This window comes from Pan paniscus, chromosome 7, assembly GCF_029289425.2.
Source record: "Pan paniscus chromosome 7, NHGRI_mPanPan1-v2.0_pri, whole genome shotgun sequence".
Taxonomy (NCBI): Eukaryota; Metazoa; Chordata; class Mammalia; order Primates; family Hominidae; genus Pan; species Pan paniscus.
In genome coordinates this window covers 51,483,070-51,507,549 of record NC_073256.2, presented here as the reverse complement: position 1 = coordinate 51,507,549, position 24,480 = coordinate 51,483,070, and the positions used below count along the sequence as shown (strand labels likewise).

The 24,480-nt window shown below is 38.4% G+C and overlaps 1 long non-coding RNA gene across 2 annotated transcripts in view; it reads right to left on the bottom strand.

Moving 5' to 3' along the window:
* LOC117981377 (uncharacterized) overlaps positions 1-11,364 on the bottom strand; it is a 128,392-nt gene extending 117,028 nt beyond the window's left edge. The window contains exon 1 of one of the 2 annotated variants that reach the window (XR_010113126.1): positions 11,103-11,364. This is a non-coding gene — a long non-coding RNA (uncharacterized LOC117981377). The remainder of the gene's footprint in view (positions 1-11,102) is intronic. The other variant, XR_004672861.3, reaches the window with a different exon arrangement.
* Between the last annotated feature and the right edge of the window lie 13,116 nt (positions 11,365-24,480).

The following is a 24,480-nucleotide window of genomic DNA, read 5'->3' as shown; positions in this document are numbered from 1 at the left end:
TGAATTATTTAATGTTAGATGATCCATAATCTGCCACACACTACTATTTTGAAGATGCCCATGCATTATTCATTGCCAAATGCACTTATGTTATGTTATTAGAGTACACAATCTCTCACAAATTTCAGATATTACACACACTTTTTAATAGGTGGCAAAAACGATACATCCTGTGCGATATTTTTAGCTAAAATGAGTTAATCCTAGGTGGCCTAGAGTGAAATGTTTTAAGACTATATAAAAATAATAAACCTAACCTTCTGGGTGATGATAAGCATTATTACTGTATTTATTTGTAGTTCAGTAGACTCTTGGCATTCAGGGATTTAATAACACAGTTTGTATTCTTTGGAGGCAACCTCAAGGGTTCACGCCACAGAGTGATGAGTAGTTTTGTGGTGGCATAGATTTTAATTGTACAAACTAATGGCCTGATATGTGGAGGCCTCTCCCAATACCACTACTCATGAACAGTGAGCTGGCTTCTTCTCATCCTGTAAGTGGCTCACCTTAGCTCTGTTCTTCTTTCTCTTTCATGAGCAGTAACTGTTCTTAAGTGATAAAAACTTCATATATTTTTGAAAAATGGCTCTTATGGGAGAAATAAACCATTGCTAGTGCTGGTGATGAAAATGAAGAAGTCTAAGAAGCATTTATTCTTAGCCAGAAAGAGATTTTTAATAAAAAGTAGGATGTTGAACTTGGCAGACTTAAGTCCATGATATGACAGAGTTCACCAAGTGGGTACATGAACACAAGAAAAATCATTTTATGAAATTTTTAACAAGAGTTCTCACCAAATCAAAAGTTGATTTTTGCATTTTTCTCTTTTAAAACAAGTGCTCATCTGAAGGCCAGAAAGGGAGCTTTAAGGTTTTTATTTTACTTTGTAACCTTTTTTTTTTAGGACAGGTTGTATGCTATAGTAATGTTCTTTTGTATTTTTTAAAATAAATTTTAATAGTGTTTTAGTTAATTCTATTGTATTTTGTAAGAGAAAAATCACAATCTTCAAATGAAAATGTTATCTTCTTTTTTAAAACATCGAATCATTAAATTCCTTATTTTGTTGTCTTGTACCAGCCCTTCAGAAATAATGATTAAAAATAGGGATACCCGACATGCTTCTACTGTTCTTAACTTTTACTGGAATATGTCTAGGGTTTCCCAAAGTATATTTTATTGAACAGTTGTACTCCTTGAAGAAAAAGTTCTATGACAAAACTTTAGAAATCTGCCACACTCTGTTTCCATGTTAGAGAATCAAAGAGCATATTCACCTATTAATTGTACCAAGCAGCCCTGTAATTTAATATTTTATGGTTTAATTTTGTTTAATCCTGAGTTAAACTGCCTTGTCCAGAAATTAAAGAAAGAGAGAACAGTCCCCACTGTCTTATGAAGCCAAATAACTTGGATGGTACATTACAGGAGAAAAAAAAAATATGTATCAGTTTTTAATCTCATCCTCAAGCAAGTTGGCAGTCATTCATTTTGCAAACAACAATGTGAAGGAAAACCCCTGCCACAGTGTCCCCAGTGGCAACCGCAGAATGGACACCAAGGCCTCCAATGAGTGAAAATAAGTCACACATGAAAGCTTCCCAAAGTGAACAAATATTGTGCTAGAGATGGTGGACTACTAAGTTTTGCTGACTAACCAGACAAACCATCCCTATGCTTTCTTTTATAGGCTTCTGGGTCAGTTTAACCTAAGAATTATAAGGCAAACTGTGAAAAGCTTTGATCCATTGGCAACTACTTTTTCTGTTTGAATTATGATTTTTTTTTAATTTCTCTGCTCTGTGATGGCAATTCTGATCTAGGATCCTTTCCTTCATATTGTCTTAACATCAAAGTAACCTCATGGTCCATAAAAATTGGCTACATAATAGATCAACTCTATGAAGTTAGAATTATAAAAAGCTTTTTTGTTTTTTGTTTTTTGTTTTTTTTTTTTTTAATTTTTTTTTTATTATACTTTAAGTTTTAGGGTACATGTGCACATTGTGCAGGTTAGTTACATATGTATACATGTGCCATGCTGGTGCGCTGCACCCACTAACTCGTCATCTAGCATTAGGTATATCTCCCAATGCTATCCCTCCCCCCTCCCCCCTCCCCACCACAGTCCCCAGAGTATGATATTCCCCTTCCTGTGTCCATGTGATCTCATTGTTCAATTCCCACCTATGAGTGAGAATATGCAGTGTTTGGTTTTTTGTTCTTGCGATAGTTTACTGAGAATGATGGTTTCCAATTTCATCCATGTCCCTACAAAGGATATGAACTCATCATTTTTTATGGCTGCATAGTATTCCATGGTGTATATGTGCCACATTTTCTTAATCCAGTCTATCATTGTTGGACATTTGGGTTGGTTCCAAGTCTTTGCTATTGTGAATAATGCCGCAATAAACATACGTGTGCATGTGTCTTTATAGCAGCATGATTTATAGTCATTTGGGTATATACCCAGTAATGGGATGGCTGGGTCAAATGGTATTTCTAGTTCTAGATCCCTGAGGAATCGCCACACTGACTTCCACAGTGGTTGAACTAGTTTACAGTCCCACCAACAGTGTAAAAGTGTTCCTATTTCTCCACATCCTCTCCAGCACCTGTTGTTTCCTGACTTTTGAATGATTGCCATTCTAACTGGTGTGAGATGATATCTCATAGTGGTTTTGATTTGCATTTCTTTATAATAATAAAACTTTTTGCTTTTATAACTTGGGTATTCACATAAAAGTTAAACTGTTTGAAACTTCCGCGTTGCTGTTGGCTTTGGTCAGTTGCATCAATGTTCTTCAGTGAGATTTGCCTGAAGTTTCCTTTTGTGTGATACTTGGTCAAGTATTAATGGCACACTTCTATTTTTTTCCCAGCATTTTAAGACACTATATATATTCTGTTATCTATCCTCCAAAGACTGAAAGAGTTCATCTGTAAGTCTAAACAGCAGTAACTTTGAATAATATTTTTCAAAATTTTCCCATCCTATCATGTTTATTGATATATTTAAGTTTTGTATGTTCTCTTTAGCCAACATTGATAGTGTTAATTTTCCTTAAAAACTATTTCTTCCCAGATTTACAAAATCCAATAAATATCTTTTCTAAGGGGATGTTTTTTACATAAGTTATTGGGGTACAGATGGTATTTGGTCATGTAAGTTCTTTAGTGGTTATTTGTGAGATTTTGGTGCACCCATCACCTGAGCAGTATACACTGCACCATATTTGTAGTCTTTTATTCCTCACCCCCCTTCCACCCTTCCCCCCAAGTCCCCAAAGTCCATTGTATCATTTTTATGCCTTTGAGTCCTCATAGCTTAGCTCTCACATAAAAGTGAGAACATATGATGCTTGGTTTTCCATTCCTGAATTACTTCACTTAGAATAGTAGTCTCACCCAATCTCATCCAGGTCACTGCAAATGCTGTTAATTCCTTTTTATGGCTGTGTAGTATTCCAACATATATACACATATATGTATATACGTGTGTGTATATATGTATATGTATATATATGTATGTGTATATATATGTATATGTATATATATGTATGTGTATATATATATGTACACACACACACATATATATATACACACACACCCCCACAGTTTATCTATTCATTGATTGATGGGCATTTGGGTTGGTTCCATGATTTTGCAATTGTGAATTGTGCCGCTATAAACATGCATGTGCATGTATCTTTTTCAAATAATGACTTCTTCTCCTCTGGGTAGATACCCAGTAGTCGAATTACTGGATCAAGTGGTAGTTCTTTTAGTTCTGTAAGGAATCTCTACCCTGTTTTTCATAGTGGCTGTACTAGTTTACATTCCCACCAGAAGTGTAGAAGTGTTCCCTGTTCATTGCATCCACGGCAACATCTACTGTTTTTGATTTTTTGATTATGGCCATTCTTGCAGGAGTAAGGTGATATCGCATTGTGGTTTTGACTTGCATTTCCCTGATCATTAGTGATGTTGAGCATTTTTTTCATGTTTGTCGCCATTTGTATATTTTCTTTTGAGAACTGTCTATTCATGTCCTTAGCCCACTTTTGGATGGGCTTACTTATTTTTCTTTACTGATTTGAGTTTGTTGTAAATTCTGGATATTAGTTCTTTGTCAGATATATAGATTGTGAAGATTCTCTCCCACTCTGTGGGTTGTCTGTTTACTCCACTGACTGTTCCTTTTGCTGTGCAAAAGCTCTTTAGTTTAATTAGCTCTCAGAAATACCTTATTATTCATGGCTATAGCATAAGCTGTCCTATTCTACTTTCTTTCTAACCTTGCCCTCAAATTGGGAAGGAAAAGGTGAAAATGGGAAGGAACTTCAGTGACAGGTGTAAAAAGGGAAGGTAGACTGAAAGAGACCCCGTGTGAGAGAATGGGATATAAAAAGCTGCTTTATTAAACTTTCCATTCTATAGATTTTTTTTTCCCTAAAAAAGAAGTTATCACATAAGAAAGGTGAAGGCAGATAAAGAATGAGCTTTCAGATGTTTAGGCAGGCCACTATTAATCAAGTTTTTTCAGCTATAAAAAGGAATGGTTAGTATCAACTGTATCCAGCTTTTGGAGGGAAGATTAGGTAAGATACTCTACAGAGCTCTAGAAAGTAATCCTGCAGAAATATAAACTATTACTGTTACTTTATAGATTTCCAGCATTCCACTATTGACTCTTCGGCATCTAGGACAATGTTCATTATTAAAATTATGGGCCAGGTGCAATGGCTCACAACTGTAAATCCCAGAACTTTAGGAGGCCGAGGTAGGTGGATTGCTTGAGCTCAGGAGTTCAAGATCAGCTTGGGTAGCATGATGAAACACCTAAAATACAAAAATTAGCCAGGTATAGTGACATATACCTGTAGTCTCAGCTACTTGGAAGGCTGAGATGGGAGAATCGCTTGAGCCCAGGAGGTTGAGAATGCAGTGAGCTATGATTGTGCCAGTTGCTCCAGCCTGAGCGACAGAGAGACAGACCCTGTCTCATATTTTAAAAAGCCCTTTATATCGTATTGGGAAAAATGACCAAAAACCATACAAGTTATTTATGGCAAGTTCTGGCTGACCACAGGACTGTCCAGGAAAAAAAAAAAGGTGTTATAAGATGAATTGGTATATTCCTTATTAATGACAAGGAGTTGTAATCACCAATATGGTCTTCTGCACTATTTCTTGAAGAAAACTTCAGCAAATCATTATAACTTTGTAACTACTACGGCCCTTCTTAAAAGAATCGGTACTAAGACAGAAAAAAAGAAATCATTAAAAAGATGTGAGACTTTGACAAGAAACTTGTTCAGAAGAAAGATCTTGGCCTGTATCCACTTACCTATATCTTCTGCACCTCTCTTTCTGTGTATGCTTCTATTTAATATCCTATCCCTGACCTTGGTAATTTGTGGTTGGTTCTATGGTAATGGTTGCTGGAGAAGTAATCTGATTTTTTGCCTCATCTATTTTTAACATCCTTTTCCTAATGTCTTATCTATATACACTACACCAGTGGCAACTTCCTCCTGGTAAAGAGAATGTATACTTCCTGAAAGGCATCATTTTGGGTTCTACAAATGTCTCTAATGTCCCTTCTGCTAATATAATCACTCCTGCAGGTGGCAAATAGTATTTTGGTCATTAAGGGCATGAATGAGAACTGTAAAAGAAAAAAAATGTATGTATAATTGAAGCCCAAGGTATTAAATCCATGGAAATATTCTATTGCCTTTTAAAACATCTATAGAAGTGTACTTCTCTAGAGGCAATAACTGAATGAAATGTCCATTCTTGATGCTATTCAGAGACATCAATTTGCATAGTCAGAGGTGTAAGGAGGAGAAGAAGGTACCAAGTAGCCCTGGTAGAACTTTGTAGAAGTTCATGAAAGTAAAATATTTAAATAAGCAGAGACAACAGGCACACAATGGCTGTACTAAAGAGGTGCAGTCTGATTTTCTCATGACCTCCTTCCCCATATGAGAACCCAATTTCTTAAAAAAACATGATTGAGACGGTTCAGCAAAGACCAAGAAAATCAGATGAAAAACTATAACTAAGTGACTTACACCGTGAGCCACACAGTTACATGTCACTTGGGAAACTAACATTTGTAGAATTTACAATCACTTTCAACACTGGATCCTTACACTGTGTTGAAGGTATTATTTTGATTAACTTCCCATTTTGCAAACAGAATTAAGAAAATAAGACTCAGATGTTAAATGACTGGCCCTTTACTTACAGTTAATGATGGAGTTCAGGGCATGCCACTCCAATATATGGCACTTTGCCATTTGAGATAACAGCAGAAAAACGAAGGCCACTCTCATCTTTCCTTGGTCCCTCTCTCCCAAAGCAGGTTCTTTCCAGAGGCACCTACTCTATACCTGGATGATAGGCATATCCTTATCTCTGAAGATATAGGGACACAGAGAAGAATCTGGACAAACAGGCCTTGCTAAGTTTCCCCAAGTTTATTACCACTAGATCATGCACCTTTATCTAATCATGCTTCTTTTCCAAGGCCACTTCTTCATCAGACTTAGCATAAAAATACACAGGTTTATCCATTTCTTCATGACTTCATTTCCTTATGAAGGCTTCTGTGTCATGTACAACTTATATTAAATTTGTATGCTTTTCTCTTGTTAATCTGTCTTTCTTTACAGGGGTCTCAGCCATGAACCACGCAATGGATAAGAAAAGATTTCTTCTCCCCTACAGTTTCTTCTCTGCTGCGCTACTAAACACAAAGCTAGGACTATCTACAAATACCATGCTTTCCCATCACCTTCAAGCGGTTACCTATGTTGGGGGAAGGATACTCCATGCATGTGAAATGACAGATAATTAAACCAACACATAAACGGAACACTGGATGAGTCTCCTCACTCTGCTGACAGCACAGCTGGTGCAGGCAGCATAGTTGACTGTTAGTAGCTGGCTCTCATGCAACTCTGAGACTAGCTTGAAGAATTCCTATAGACCTCATCTAGTGGTATACCCATACAAAAACACCATTACGTGTGTAGAACACATATTCATTCAAACTGCAAGCCACGCTTGGATTCCCATTCCATTTGTTTCCAATGTCTGCACCCTGGTGCAGATAAAGATTCCTCAGGCTCCTTTGGTCTTGGCTTTTCCTGACTTTGAAAGGTACACAAGACCTTGCAACTCTCTGTCTCTCACAGTCACTGCAGGTATTTTTAAAATCTTTATTACAATGATTGAAAGGTAGAAAATTCACAGGTATCCCTCTGTGTTTGGAGAACCTTACTGAATGCTCTCTGAACTTGGCATTTGGACTTTTAAAGACTCTCACCATTTATCATAACCATCATTGTTCTTCCCTGGATTTTCCTGAGAGGTGTAGCAACTGGTTTTTGAAAGATTAGGATAATCAAAAAGGATGAAGAGGCTTTTCAGGTGACCCTATTCAGCTTGTTCCAAATTACTTTTGGGGAGAAGACATGAGATTCTTCTCTCCCCCATAATAAGTGTCAGCTATTCTATCATTGTTTATAAACCATGATCTAAGCTTTCCCGAGTGCCTCATGCCAGGTTCCTTTGCTTTTCTCCATTAGCATATGGTTACATGGTGTTTATGCTCCAAGAAAAAGCCCTCGGACAACTCTACTGTCAAACGTGTGTTTTTTCCTAAGTAGGAGGTCAATAGCATCTCCATATCCCCACCCAGAAGAGAAATGAGATGTTGCATGTGACACCCACTAATCATCTACTTTTCAAGGTTTGATTTGGTAATTTTCTCTGAGGATGAAGCAGCTGACAAAAATGCTTTCAAGATGGAAAGGGGGCTTGTAAACCTGCCTGACTTATTATTTTCTGCCTGAAAGCAATAAACATCTGTTTGCTTGATAAAGTAACCAGGTTCACATTTGAGGGAAACAAAGCTATTTAGTTGGCTTCCAATTACTGATTTCTCTTGAGAACATTACCCCAAGGGCTCTGGGCAGTGAAATGCTGAATATCACCTCATCGTCTCTAGATTCCCCTATACAATCTGTCAATAGCCTAAATTCCATGCCATGAGACATTTTTTCATACTATAAAATGCTGGCAAATGCTGTTGAGCATAGAAAAAAGGAAATAGTTGTTTACTTTGAGATATTAGACAAGGGCAAAACTTAGAAATTTTTTTCATATGTCAATGGATCCCACTTTTAAATAGCCAGGAGTCCAAAGAAATGACTAGATCTCTTTCGAGGTCTAGAAAGAGGTGAAACTTTTGTTTTTATTGTTTGTGTGTTATGTCTGAGTCTCGTTACCACACTTGGAAAACTTATACTCTCGGCTCTTGATTAAGTGTATTCTATAATCTGTCATCTTAAAACTAAAACAATTGTTCTTCATTTCTTTCAACAAATTGTTTGAGTAAATTTATGTGCTAGACACTCATTTAGGTACTTTAAAAATGTTAGAAAACCAAAACCAAGCATCCTTGTTCTGCTGAAAACTTATACTCCAGGTAATAAGTATCAAGCATAATAAATAAGAAGATTGCATACTGCAAAAAAAAAAAATTAAAAAATTGAGCAGAGTCATGGAAATCAGGGAAGCCAGAGAGAGGTACTGGATGAAGGACAGTTGCAATTTTAAATAGGGTAATAAGGATAAGACTCACTGAGAAAGTGACATGTGAACAAGAGCTTGAAAGAAATATAAGAGCTATCCACACAGATACTCAAAGAACAGCATTCTAGGGACAAGGGAAGCCCAGTGCAAAGGCAAGAAGGCAAGAGCGTGCCTGGAAACTCCAAGGAGCATCATGGAAGCCAATATGCCTGGAGAGAAATGATCAAGCAGGAAATTAGCAGGATACAAGGCCAGAGAAGTAAAGTTGGGAAGGGTAAAAAGAGGGGTGGGCTATGTCTACATATAAAAACCTTAACTGATATAAAAACTTTGGCTTATTCTTTGAGTGAAATGAAAGCTTTTACAGGATATTAAACAATGGAGCCATAAGAACCACCTCACATTTTAAAAGGGCCACTCTATCTGCTTTTTCAAAATAGACTGCATTAGGTAACAAGTATGGAATCAAGAAATTGTTTCAGAGACTATTGCAATAAATCCAAGCAAGGAGCTCAGTAAAGGGTAGTAGCAGTAGTAGTAGTAGTAGTAGTAGTTGTTGTTGTTGTTGTTGTTGTTGTTGTTAGTAGTAGTAGTACTAGTAGTAGAGGTGGTAAGAAGTGTGACATTCTGGATATATTTTGAAAAGTCAATAGGAATGCATGTTAGCTTGGACATGAGGTATGAAAAAAAGAGGTAAGTCAAGGATGACTTCAAGATTTTTGGCCTGAGCAACAGGATGGATGGAGTTGCATCAACTGAGATGGGGAAAACTCCAAGTGAAATAAATTTAGGAAAGAATATCAGAAGTCCAGTCTTGAACATGTTATGTTTCAAATGTCCATTAGATATTCCAGTGGAGATGTTGCATAGGATGCTAGATTTATGAGTTTGGAAAGATCTGAGATGGAGGTATAAGTCTGGCATATGTATGCTATTTAAAGCTATGCTGCTATAGGATGTCATCAAAAAAGTAAATGTACATAGAAAAGAGAACCAAAGATTGAGTCCTGGAGCTTGCCAAAGAGGTTAGAGATAAGAGGAAGAACCGGTGAGGAAGGCAGAGGAGTTGTTAGTGAGCTGGAAGAAAAAACAAGAGAATGTGGTGTTCTAAAGACCAAGGTACAGAAGCCGTATCAAGGGGGAGGGAGTTATAAAAGTACCAAATGCTAATGAAAAGGTGAAGACTGGAAACGCCCAATGGATTTAGCAACATGAATCACATTGATGACCTTGATGAGGGCTGATTAAGGTGGAGTGGGTCTCACAATGAGAAAAACACAATTGGAGACCAAGTAAAAAAAAACTTGAGTAATTTGTTTGAAAATAAGTACAAAAACTGGAGTGGAAGTTGGTGGTGAGGGGATGGATTCAAACTAAGTTTTTTGTTTTTAAAATTTTTTAAAATGATATTTGCATGTTATGCTAATGCAAACAATTCAGGATGGAGGAAAAAATGATGCAAAACTGGAGCGCATTCATGAAGAAATACTCGGGTGAGCAAGAGCAGATGGGATCCGTTGCAATGGATGGAATGGCACTGGATGTGAGTACAAATATTTCATCTATGGCTATGGGCAGGAAGGCAGAGTATGTAGGAAATGTGGGAAAGTGCGTAGATGTAACGGTGTGAGTCTGGCAGAATCTCTTTGGAAACCTCTTTCAATAAGGAAGGACGCAAGATCATCAGGTGAAAATGATGAGGATAGCGGAGGAATTTTTGAAGGTTTGAAAAAAACAGAGTGGCTAATTGTTTACACCTTTGATACTCAAAGGATGGTCATTGAACCAGCAGCATTGGCGACACCTGGGAGGCTGTCAGAAAAGCAGAATCTCAGGCCTCAGAACTCCTGCATCAAAAGGTCCATTTAAACAGGATCCCCAAGTGTTTCATATGCACCTTAAAATTCGAGAAGACCTGACCTTTGCAAGATATCATAGTAAAAAAAGCATAAAGAACATGAGCTTTTCAGCCAAATAAATTGAACTCTAACTTATGTTATTTTCAGAAAATTACTTAACCTCTGTGTAAGTTTCCTTCTCTGTAAACTGGGGAAAACTATTAATATTAGCACAGTAGAAATAAAAGTGGCAGTAGTAGTTGTTGTAATGGCAACGACAACAGGTAACATTCACTGAGCGCTCTATCAGTCAGGGGCTTGGCAGGAGGCTGGAATTCACTCAGGTGATTTCAGTAAGTGGCTCTTAACTCTGGCTTCATTACTTACAAAGCTCTTAGACAACACCAGCGGCCAGAACCCACCCCAGCCAGAGATGGCATTCCCATCTCTGGGAATGCCAGCCCAGGCACCGGTAGTTTTCAAAAGCTCCCTTGGTGGTCACGTGCAGCAAGGGTTGAGAACCACTGATGTAAGTTAATAGTCTTTAGTGAAGGGCCTACTTACAGAGATTTGGGCAGCATTAAGGAACCAAAAAATGGCATGTTGAAGCACCCAGGTACCAGCAAGAGAGGCAAGGCATTAACTTACATGGGGTTGGAAGAACAAAGGAAGAAAACAGTGTCTCTGCTGCAGTAGAGGAAGGACCACAGGTAGAGGTCGGTAGAGGTCAGCAATGGAAGCGCTGGGTTGCTGCCAGTGAGGGAGGCAAAACTCGGAGGGGGCAGGAAGGAAATTCCCTACCCTTTCTTCTCCCGCCTACTGGTTCCCTGACACTTCCTCCCATTGGCTGGCCCCAAAGTGAAGCTGGCTCGCAAGGGAATTTGGGTGATGTAGTCCTATGTAGAAGTCCTATTTTCTGGGAAGACAGCAGGCCAGAGAAGATGGGAGAATGACTGGCGGGGGAGGGAGTCTTGCTAAGGGGTCAAGTGGAGAATAAGTACAGGCACTTACTACGTGCCGGGCCCTCTTCCAGGTGCTTTGCATGGATTAACATTTTAGTAGATGGCTTCATTATTTTTCATTAAAACTCAGCACTTTTTTTATTGAATAAGGAATTGTTCCAGGTCAATTCATTATTGGAGACAGTTAAATATTTGTAAGTTTTCAGATGCACCATTCCCAGAAGAGTGCATTAACTTGTTTCTCCGTGGTCAGGCTGAGAGCCCAGGGCTCAGCATTTGCATTCTCTAGGCCAGCAGGGCACACCTACTAGGTTCTTGACAATGAGTTGGTTGCAGGAGAGTAATTTGGGTGATTAAACAACTTGCCTTGGTCCTAACGACCCAGCTTTCCAATTTGTCTTAGGAAATACATGATACAGTGGGCCCGTAAACTGTGGATCCTGCAAGAATTCTATGACCCATTACGTGCGTGAACTAGAAGAAGACATCTACAGGATCAATGATAGTTATAAAAATTCTTTTGTTATCTGTTGTGAGATATATTTTATATAATGAACATCAATTCTTGGAAAATTCTCAGCAAATACATTGTTCAAAGGCAGGAGACTTTGGGAGGCCGAGGTGGGCAGATCACCTGAGGTCAGGAGTTTGAGACCAGCCTGGCCAACATGGCAAAACCCAGTCTCTACTACAGTTACAAAAAAATTAGCTGGGTGTGGTGGCAGGCGCCTGTAATCCCAGCTACTCAGGAGGCTGAGGCAGGGAGAATTGCTTGAACCCGGGATACGGAGGTTGCAGTGACCTGAGATCGTGTCACTACACTCCAGCCTGGACAACAAAGCAAGACTCCATCTCCAAAAAAAAAAAAAAAAAAAAAAAAGACAGGAGAGGATAACTGGCTGGAAGGGGCAGATGAAGAGCCCCCACCCAGTAATGATGGAACACATAAGGTAATCTGGGTCACAGTTTAAAGCTATTTAAAAGTTGGTCGGGTGCAGTGGCTCACGCCTGTAATCCCAGCACTTTGGGAGGCCGAGGTAGGTGGATTGCCTGAGGTCAAGAGTTTGAGACCAGCCTGGCCAACATGGTGAAACCCCGTATTTACTAAAAATACAAAAATTTGCTGGGCGTGGTGGCCTGCACCTGTAATCCCAGCTACTCAGGGGGCTGAGGCAGGAGAATTGCTTGAACCCAGGAGGCAGAGGTTGCAGTGAGCCAAGATTGTGCCATTGCATTGCAGCCTGGGTGAAAGAGTGAGACTTCCTCAAAAAAAAAAAAAAAAAGAAAAGAAAAGAAAAGAAAAACTATTTAAAAGTTAACCAATGACATTTAAAAAGAATTTCTACTCAGAAGGGGGAGTTATACTCATTTGGACCCAGAGAAGAGCTGAAAGCAAAGCTTTGATGAATTCTCAGTTGACTGCAGGAACACAGCTGCTGAGTAAACACTCAACACTAGAGCAGGCAGTGTGGCAGACAAAGCTCATCTCTGGCCCCAACTGCTTTCCTGTGCAGTGATCCTGTTCTGCTTATGGATCAAAAAGATGTAGTTCAGGAAAGCAAGGTCTGGGACTGAGAACTTGAGATGGAGGCAGAGCTGAGCCATTGATTAGAAGAAGCACAAGTACAAGTACATTTTATAAAGGGCATTTCTCAAGGTCCTGCTACCCAGCATTTTGCTTCATCTGACTCCATTCATCATAGTCTTGCCAATGGTTATGTCAATCTATTGCCTTTAAAATTCATGTGATTTTGGAGAACATATTCTGAAGAGACCATATTTCCTTAAAATAACTTATCAGTATGATCGTTCGTCTAACACAGGATTCCCAGATACCTAATTAGAGTTTCATTCTAACAAGCCCACACTGAGCTAATCCTCTTAACAGTGTTAGCTGGCATATCATTTAGTTAGAAGTTCCTAGAAAAAAAGAAAAGTCTTCTGCTCGTAGGCATTCCTTCCCAATAATGGGATTCAAGCACTTGTGGCAAGTCTATGAGAGAGAAAAATTGTTTTTAAATCCCACTATACTCAAAACTGCTTAGTCTCCTTTTATATCCAGATACCCTAGGAAAGAAGTAATGAAGACTGTGTGTCAGCACTGGTGGTATTTATTTAACATGTGTTATAATCCCAGCTGACACTTTCTAATGAGTTTATTGTCACCATAGAGTTAAAGCTCCCCCACTCAATAAGCATAAACTCCAGTGTCAAAAATGAAACATAGGCAGTCCTGATGCTTAAATGGCCTGTATCGATTCTCCGGCAGTCTAACTGCTGTAGTCTGGTGCCAGTCCTCTAATTTGTGCCCTGAAGTGTATAGCATCACTTGATTTAGATGTCAGATTAAGGCAGCACACCAGTTTGAAAATTCAGCTAAAATATTCTAGAGAATTGGTTTGGGTATCTTCACCTCACATTATAAAAATCATTGCTCTCACATAAACACGGGACTATTAATATCATTCTCATTGACTTTTTTGAGTGTGTTTTATCAAAGGAAATGTCCTCACAGTCAAAGCTTGCTGTGTTTTGTGCTTTATCTGTACAGCAAATTCCATTTAGAGAAATTTAATGCCAAAGCTGAAAGTTCTGCATTCCTAGGGAATGACTATTTAGGGCATTGTCTTTGAATATGAAGTAAACACACACTCAGAATGTTTGTACGAAGCTCCTTCAGTGGTCACAATATGCTCCCTATTCTTTTTTTTTTTCTTATGAGACAGTTTCACTCTTGTTGCCCAGGCTGGAGTGTAGTGGTGCCATCTTGGCTCATTGCAACCTCCGCCTTCTGGGTTCAAGTGATTCTTCTGCCTCAGCCTCCCCAGTAGCTGGGATTACAGGCACCCACCACCATGCCAAGCTAATTTTTAGTATTTTTTAGTGGAGAAGGGGTTTCACTATGTTGGCCAGGCTGGTCACAAACTCCTGACCTCAGGTGATCCACCTGCCTTGGCCTCCCATAATGCTGGGATTACAGGCATGAGCCACCGGGTCCAGCCTATGCTCCCTATTGTTAAGCATCAAAAGACTTAGACACTTAAACGATGCTGCAAAGCACCACTGTGTTCATGGTTATATTCTCTGATTCAGAGAAATCATCTAGCATTTCCAAAGTCAAAGAGAATGGTTGAAGAACTAGCAGTGTAAATATTCGCCAAATTTCTACTTAATGCTGGCAAAACACAGGAAAAGCTAATTATCTCTCTCAAACTTAAAGTAAAAAATTGGTATACCTGGAATTATAATATACATTTTGGACACTTTAAAGAGCTAGAAGGCTGAGCATGGTGGCTCATGCTTGTAATCCCAGCACTTTGGGAGGCCAAGGCAGGTGGATCACCTGAGTTCAGGAGTTCAAGACCAACCTGGACAACATGGTGAAACCCTGTCTCTACTAAAAAAAAAATTAGCTGGGCATGCTGGTACACACCTGTAGTCCCAGCTACTCGGTAGGCTGAGGCAGGAGAATTGCTTGAACCTGGGAGGTGGAGGTTGCAGTGAGCCAAGACTGTGCCACTACACTCTAGCCTGGGTAACAGAGCAAGACTGTCTCAATAATAATAATAATAATAATAATAATAATAATAAAAAAGCTAGAAGGGACTTTGAAGATCAGCCACTCTTTACAACAAAGGAGACAAAAATTCGAAAAAGGTGAAATGACTTATTGAAATTATGAGCTTGCTAAGAGGTAGAAGGAAGACTAGAATTCAAGCCCCATTCTCCAAAGCCCCATTCCCCAAAACCTTAACTCTGGTAGATCAACATTTCGCTAGAATGTCATGAGTTTACTTTAATCTTATTATTTCTAGAGAAACTGACTTGACCTCCTTTCTGTTGAAGTTTGATATTGTTATAAGACAGCCTGGACATTGTGAAAAATTTGTTAGCAAATAGTTCAGATTTTCTGTCCTTAGAGAGTATATTGTCCCAAGTTTCTCAGTCTATGGATTTCCTTATTTTTGAAGCATGTGGTATTTCAGCTCTAAAATATTTGATCATACACAGTGTTATATAAATGCATAGGGTGAGTTTTACTCCACACTCTAGTGGTGATGAGCAGGTGTGTAATCAGAAAACCTGAGGCTGCTACAACTAACTATCCTGGCGATCAACAGTAGAGGCTTTTCAAAATACAGCAATGACACCTGTATGTTTATCACAGTATAATTCACAATTGTAAAGATATGAAAACAACCAAGGGCCCAACAGCCAATGAGTAAAGAAAATGTGGTATATATACATCATGGAATACCACTTAGCCATCAAAAAGAATGAAATAATGTCTTTTGCAGCAATAATGTCTTTTGCAATCCATTATGTCACTCTGTATGCCTTTGCCTAACCATAGCTTATCTCCCACTTATAAGTGAGAACATATGGTGTTGGGTTTTTCATTCCTGAGTTACCTCACCCATTATTGTAAGTGAGTACTTGGGAGACTCAAGAAGGGAGAGGGTAGGAGGGGAGTGAGGGATAAAATCTGTGTATTGAGTACCATATACACTACTCAGGCGACAGGTGCAGTAAAATCTCAGACTTCACCACTATACAATTTATCCATGCAACCACAAACCACTTGTACCCCAAAAGCTATTGAGAACAAAATTTTACATTAAAAATATAGAACAGTGAGTATTAGAAAGGGACTTTCTTCGGTTAAAGTAATGGCCAATCAATACTAATTATATAATAGGAGCCAAAATGAGTTCTCCACCATGAAATGGGTGGTTTTCAAGATTTGTGGATAAGCTGAAATATTTTAGAGATACTCCATTCTTGCATGAAAAGGACTCTAGCAGATTTTTCAAATTTACCCTTAATAATGGCACCTGAGGCTCCAGTCCTAAGTGTCTCTGTGTCCAGCTGGTAGTTCAGAGGGCTGTGTCCACAACATGCCAACTATAAGCTTGACAACATCTTCCTTCAGAATTTTCTCATAGGCCTCATATAAAGCATTCATTCAGAGTGGTCAATTCTTCAGCAGTCTAACGCTCTAATCTGGTGCCAGTCCTCTAATCTGTGCCCTGAAGAGTGGTTAGGGAACAAAGAAAAGATTGTATATAGAATAACCAAAGACCCTGGTTTGCTCAAGACTTGGATGTTTCTTGGACTTGGGATTTTAGTGCCAAAACTGGGACAGTTCTAGGCAAAGGGAGACAGTCACCCTATTTATTACGCAGTTCTATGAATTACATACTTGCTTACTAATAAATGATAGTCTATTATGTCAGAATTTCATCTGACACTTGTTTTAACTTTACAGATTACCTGATCACAAGTTTGTTATGGAAAAACCTAGAGTGCTCATCTATTTCTAACTCTTGGTACAACCAGTATCTAGTTTTTAAAAACCTGATGGTTTTTGTGGCCAAATTGATTTACGTGCATATACAACACATGGAGATGAATGGGAAACACACATCCATGTGTTCCCAATGGATGGGAATTTCTTGTCACAGTGATCTGGCTATTTGTATACCTATATTGTTATATGCGTATACATCTACACACTCAAACACAAACAAAAAACAAATGCAAAAACATCTTGTCACAAATAAAGCATATAGGTAGATGATACACAAACACTAATCAAGTTTTCTTATGCTTTTGTGGTTACTGCTATGAAAACCTTAACTCTTTATGTAATAAAAATTTGCAAAGGGAGGAAAACCTCAAGGATTCCTTCCAAGCAAAGTTTTGAAAGTTGTTCAAAATGTGACTGTAATCACAACTTCATTTCCTTTAACACAGAGGATTGCCCTCTTTTATGTAATGAAATGAGAAGATAGCAATTTGCTTTGGCTGTTTTCTTAAACAGTGATTATTTGCTTGCTTCATGTAACTTCCATAGACATTAATGAGAAAGGCAAACAAGCACTAAAAGTGTGTGTTTTCCAAAAAAAGGATGCTTCTTAGTATATTTCATAGGCTGAACCTTGGAGAATTCATCACTTTATGACCCGGACAACTTGTGTCCTAATGCAACAGCATCACTTACTGGCAACCTCACCAAGTGTCCATATTCTAATACAACATGACCTGAGATGATCACTTTGGATCAAATCAAACTATCTCCAGTTGTCTAGATGGTCCTTTTGATGGCCTGGATCTTTTATTATTTTACTAATACTGTTTTGAGCACAGAATACTTAGGCCCAATGAAGTTGTGGGGATTGTGCTTCAACTCAATGCTGTTAAAATTATTACAGAGAAGATATCCTAAAGGCTTAACATACATTGAAAGGCAAACAGCTGTAGCCACTCGACTTGCAAATTAAAATCCTAACTGTGAATTTCAACAAATTAGATGAATTTAGCTAATTGTCTCTACAGTTTGTTATTGATGAGTCACAAGCTTTGACAAATTTCTGGCATTTCAGACTCAAAGGGACCTTATTCACAGGTACCTGCTGAGGACAGACTATACTTTGAAACTCTTTTGCTAAGCAGGTCATGACAAGTCCTGGATGACCTTCCATCTCCACCACAGAGCTTTTCATCCAAGTGCACTCTGAAAAGCAAAGTGAGCACTTGCATCACGAATCCAATCTTTTTTTAAGGATTGTGCAATGCATCCCATATCACCATCCCCAGCCTCACCACAAGAGTGTAATCTGAATTATGCATATGATCATCTTGTTTCTTCAACTCATTTAGGCTTTTGAGAATAAAGGAAGAGAGGATTCTGTGAGAGTTTCAGATTTGGCCTTCTAGAGCATGTTATATTAGACAAAACAAGTGGGATAGGAGATAAAATCAAGAATTATCAGTTAGTGATTGAGTTGGAAAATGTATTTCAAGAGAGGGAAACTTGGGGCTATTAGAGGTTTCTTACCCATAGAACAGGTGTTTAGCTACACTTTGGGGATGGGTTTTCAATGGCAAATCTGGGAAATGACCCTCGCAGCTGTAGTACAATTGGTGGAGATGTGAAGTGACATGCACAGCCATAGATGGGAGGCATGGCTCCACTGCGTACCCTGCATTTCCCCTACCTCTCTGGTCCCCAGCTACAAGATGGAGCTAAGACTATCTGTTGCTGCTTGTTCATGACACAATACCTTTTCTTCCACATACACTGCTCAGAATTTATTTTTTCCTTATCAGCTTCCTGGGATGTTCATTTTAACCAGAATTCACTGGGTTATAAATAGGGGGTGAGAGGGGAGTGGGAAGTATCACTCTTGGGACTTGTTGGAGCTCTTTATCCAAGATATGACCTTGTTTAGACCCTGGATTTAGTAAGAAAAAAAAATCAGCCACCCAGCACACATTTCAAAAGATAACCTTGTCCTTTATATTTGCAATTCACTAACACATAGCAGGCAGGAAAATGAACCCTCAATCAACCAAATAACTACTTTTCATTAACTGGGTCACTCTTTAAACCTGGAGAGCTTAGCTAAATTGAGACCTAAATATAAATCTATCAGGTGGAAATTCTGAGATCTAATTCAATCATACTCAAATATCTTTTTCAATGAGCAGACTGAAGAGTTCAGGAATTACTTTAACTTCAAGAGTGCATCCCTTTTGAGCTTTGCAAGGAATGGTTTTTCAGTGGTGATATCTAAAATATTAACAACATACCAGTTACAATGGGCTCAACCACACATCAGCAAGGCTACGGGTTTTCAACACCCAATGCACTGAATAGCATGTTGGCCTTCAAATCAGCCCTGATGCTCTGTGGTGGTTTCACAAGTCCTAGGATGCGGAAAACTTGACTCAGTTTCTATTCCATGATCTGACGTGTTCTAACATGTTTGCCTGTCCCACACAGGAACTAGAGAACACAGAGTCCCATCTTTATCCAAGAGGCCAGGTGGGGCTAACTCCTGCATTTCATGTCCCTTGGGCTGGGCTGTATCTGAAACTGCTGTGAATGGTCTGGCTTCTTTTAGACAGCCTGAGATAGAAGGGATTCACTGCCTTTTTTCAAAGGTCACTTGGTCTATTTTACAGACTCCCCAAAGATAGATATTATGAGACACAAATTGCTTCTCCAAGGTTTGAAGAGTCATGAAACACATGATGTTAGGCCCCAACCACTTTGGCACCCATTACCAGCTCCAAATATAAAACCTTCTTTCTCAGTGACTGGCTTTCTCAGCTGGTGGTGAGGTACAGAGGACCGGGTACCCACTCCAAAAATAAAAACACATTAACCACATCCACCATGCGACTAATACTTTTCTCAGAAGCAACCATAGCCCATGGAAAGTAAGTGACGAACCCATCCAACGCTCTGTGCTTTATTCTTAAAAATTCCACTTGTTGGCATAACTTGGTACACTGCTCTGTCTCTGGGTTTTCATTTTCTTTGCATACATTAGAAATGAAAGCAGAAGTGTCCCCCAGACACCCATCACATTAAAAAAACGCAATGCACGAAAATTTGACAGGTTAGGGAATTGTTCATTTAAAAGTGTTTGTTTACTTTTCAAGAAAGTCTCTACATCAAGATTGTTTTATGTATCCAGCTCTAGTGTAGTTTTGAAAAGTTCCACTTTAAAAAATCAATTTCTATAAAATATTTAAGGAAGAGGTCTATTATTTACATTGTGATACAACAGGAATGAAATTTCTCTGAACTTAATGGCTCAACAGAGCAATAGCACAACCAGAATAAAGCAGATGTAAAGTATTTCATTTCTCAATGCTATGATCTTAAGTTAAATATGACTTGTTAGTCTCAGGGAAGAACATTGATAAACATTGAGGAATTAATGGATTGGCAGGCAATGCAAAAAAAAAAAAAGCCAATGGCATGGTGACCAAATAGAGAAAAAAAGAGAAAAATCTCTTTTTAGGTGTCTTTGGTGAGTTTGCTCTGGAATCCTGAATACAAGCCTGGGCACATTGATGCCAGAATAATATGGATCAACTCAAAGGAGTTGGAAGAACAGTAACATAAATGATTAGAAAGTAGGAGAGTGATTTATGGGCAAAGACCACAGAACTAAATACTGTCCACATAGGTTACTTAAGCAGGAGGCCAGGCTTGGAAGTGACAGCTCTGTAATTGAAGAGCACAGGAGGGAGAAGAATCTTTTAGAGGGGTAGAAAAAAAGGTTAAGTAGGGGCAATGGAATGGAATAAAATGCCTTTGTTTATGTATTTAAAAGATCCTCAGAGGCAACCTTCTGAATTCCAAATTAGCTGAGTCATCACGGCGGTTCCTCAAACTTAAAAAAATGGAAATGCCTAGGCATAAACCCTTGAAATGATTGTGTTTGCAGCTCAGAGAGGCAAAAGTAGGGGATAAAAATTCTGGTTAGATGTTGGGAAAATCTTTCCACTTCCAGATGGTGAGAAACATTAGATCATGAAGGAGGTCCCTGAGGGAATTGACAGAAATCACTGTAAAGCTCTTAAAAATCAGGCTCTCCAAAGCAATAGAAAATGCAGCAGGGAGAGAATGCCTCCTTTAACAAAGAGATGACAACAGACAAAATAATATCCATCGTCTCTCACCTTCTCCAAACCACTAGTCCTCGCTGTTACTGTTAGTGGCATCCACATTTTCACAGATACCAGGTTCTATGATCTCCTTCTGATGGGTCAGGCATATCATTGCCTCCTCCAGTTCTGGAGCCCTATTTTCTGCCAGTTTCTCCTGCTCATTATTACCTCGTTCAGGTCATTAATTCCCTCACAAACATGGTTTGTAGGAATCCTGAATTATATCTTTATGCCCAGTGTCTCACCTTCCTACTCATTCTTCCTATCAGTTCAGATTTATTCTCTTAAAGCACACTTAGATTATTTCATCTTGTTTGTTTTTTTAAACCATTTTTTAATAGAAGCATTCCAGCTAGTCAATCATAAAGGTATGATAGAATATCACCACTTTGGAATTCCTAATAAAATGATTGGTCTGGTCATTGATGATCAGCCTAAAATCATTAAAGAGCTTAATGGGAGCTTGATAATAAAAGATTCAGGCTGACAACACCCGAACCCATCGATCAATGTTAGCATCACAAAAAAAGAGACAGATAGTACATCCGCTCAACAAAAGTACACGACTCCCCTTATGAAGAATTCTTGCCAATAAATCAAAACTGAATCTAATTAAATATCTGGATATAACAACTAGTTTATGGAAAATACAGGGGACTGAGAACTATATTAAACAAAAGTCTGGTGACACAATCAGCAAAATCCAGAATATGAGACATTTTAAGGAATCAATGACCCAGTTTCTTCAACAAATAAAAGGTAAGATTTTTAAAAACAAAATACAAGGTGAATTTACAGATTCAATGAGACTTAAGAGATTAATCAACCAAACGCAATAGGTAGAACTTGTTTAAATTCTGATTCAAATAACCCATAGACTATAGTTATAGGCCAATTCATGACATTTGAAGTCTGTCTGGATAATTGTATGAAGGGATTATGGTAAATTATTGGGGAAGATGTGGGATTCAGTCATGGTGTTTTTAAGAGTTCTTTTTGTAGATTCACACTGAGGTATAAAAGGAAAAGTGAAGTATTATGTGTGAGACCTGCTTCAAAATAATCCAGAGGGAAGGAGAAGGTGGATGTGGGTTTAGATGAAGGAAAACTGGCATGAATGATAGTTACTAAAGCTCAGTGATGGGCTCATGGATTTTATTATACTGTCCTTTCTAGTTAATATATGTTTGAAATATTCCACAATAAAAAGTTTTTAAAAAGTCAATTGGCTAAGAAATACACCAATTTTGTTTCACCAAGATTATGAAGGGAACTCACTTGAGCCAAATAAAATGCTTGGCTTGAGCAGTGACCTGTTTAAGCCCAATAACTGGTTTGGTTTGATTTCATTTGGCTCCTTCCAGGTGGTCAAAGAGGTTTAAATTTTCTGTCTTTCTAGGCCTTCCCTTCACTTTCTATTAATTCTGTGGTTTTGTTTTTTTCTTGATCACCCATGGTAATAAATTATTCACTATTTGATGGCAGTAATGATTGGGAATTTGGTTTTATGGTTTGGCCATTTGGTGATTTCCGTTGGATCAATAATGTACATCTCTTCTCTGTTAGATGAGAAACAACATAAGGCCAGGTGCGGTGGCTCATGCCTGTAATCCCAGGACTTTGGAAGGCCGAAGTGGGAGGCTTGCCTGAGCCCAGGAGTTCGAGACCAGCCTGGGCAACAAAGGGAGACCCCCCCCCATCGAAAAAGAAAAAAAAAAGAAAAGAGAAACTACATAAAAATCCAACCAGTTGGTCCTCTGCCTGTTTGCCTATTTATGAGCTCAGATGAATTAAGAATTGTGTGCCAAGATCAGTGGCTTCTGCTTGTAATCCCAGCACTTTGAGAGGCCAAGGTAGGAGGATCACTTGAGCCCAGGAGTTTGAGACCAGCCTGGGCAACATAGCAAGACCTTATCTCTACAAAAAGAAAACAAACAACAAAAACAAACACAAAACTTAGCTTGGCATGGTAGTGTCCTACCAGCTACTTAAGAGGCTGAGGTGAGAGGATTGCTTGAACCAGGGAGGTCAAGGCTGCAATGAGTTGTGATTACACCACTGTATTCCAACCTGGGTGACAGAGCAAGACCCTGTCTCTAAAAAACTAAAAGAATTTTGTGCCCACCATGGAAGAGAGCAACTCTTTGCGATCTGGACAGTGAATTTTTGTTTTTAGGTTTGGTTACAACTGTAAGCTCTATGTAGGTATGTCTGTAATTCAGAAAGACATCTAACTCCTATTATTGAGAATTAAATATTTTTCTACTTCTAAAATATTTAATAAGTTAGATTATGATGTACCTTAAATTTAAGAAACTATTCTTATTGATCTGTAGAGACAATGTTTTCCAAACTTCACAGAAAATAAGAAAACTAAACTTTGAAAATTGTTCAAAGTGGTAGCCTTTTAAGAAAAAAAAATTCTTCTCATAAAAACCAACTGAAAAAGATTGTGTATAAGAATACAAGTTTACACAATTAAGGTTAAACAATCCTTGGTTTAATAATTTGGGTTTAAGAAAGCAAACAAATGCAGCTGTGTATCCATTCCCAAATTTTTATCAGCATAGAATACAAGAGTACATTTTATTTTTATGAGATTAAGGTTTAATGTCTCATGAAGAAACTAGTCTATCAGACCTTTATAAATATTTAATAGATTATTTATCAAGAAAAAATTACAGTTATTCCTAAATACCTAAGACTATGAAAATGTTAATTTGTTTTCATTTAATTTGAAACATTATTGTGAAAATCTTTTTATATCATCACTAATCATTTTAGCGTATCAGGTTGAATACAATATCTAAGTTCTCTAGATGACTTAAAACCTTGAACTAATATTATGTTAAGTAACAAATAACATTCAGATAATTATGTCTATTCTTTGAAACATAGATTATTAAGCATACTTTAAAGTATATATACATTTGCCTCTATGTTTACATGCTGTGTCACTATATCTTGTGGGTTATACTGATAAACATGTTTGGTTTTTCTACTGCAAAAAAGCATAGAAGGTGAGTGAGCAGCTGCAGAAAGTTGTATGTATTCATGAGATTTGCTACTCCACTAAAATGCTTATATATGACAGATAGGTCTCACTTATCTATTAGGTTGGTGCAAAATTAATTGTGGCTTTTAATGGCAATTACTTTTGCACCAACATAGTACCTCCCACTTTCCTATGTAAAAGAGAAGTTAGTTACTGCTATAATTTGCTTTTTTTTTTTTTTTTCCAAGACAGGGTCTCACTCTGTTGCCCAGGCTGGAGTGCACTGGCACGATCTCAGCTCACTGCAACCTCCACCTCTCAGGCTCAAGCGATCCTCCCACCTCAGCCTCCCAAGTAGCTGGGATTACAGGAGTGTGCCACCATGCCTGGCAAATTTTTGTATTTTTTTGTAGAGACAGGGTTTCACTATGTTGCTCAGGCTTGTCTTGAACACCTCAGCTCAAGTGATCCACCCATCTTGACCTCCCAAAGTACTGGGATTACAGGTGTGAGCCACCACACCCCACCCTTATAGTTTGCATATTTGACCCTCCAAACCTCATGTTTAAATTTGATCCCCAATGTTGGAGGTGGGGCC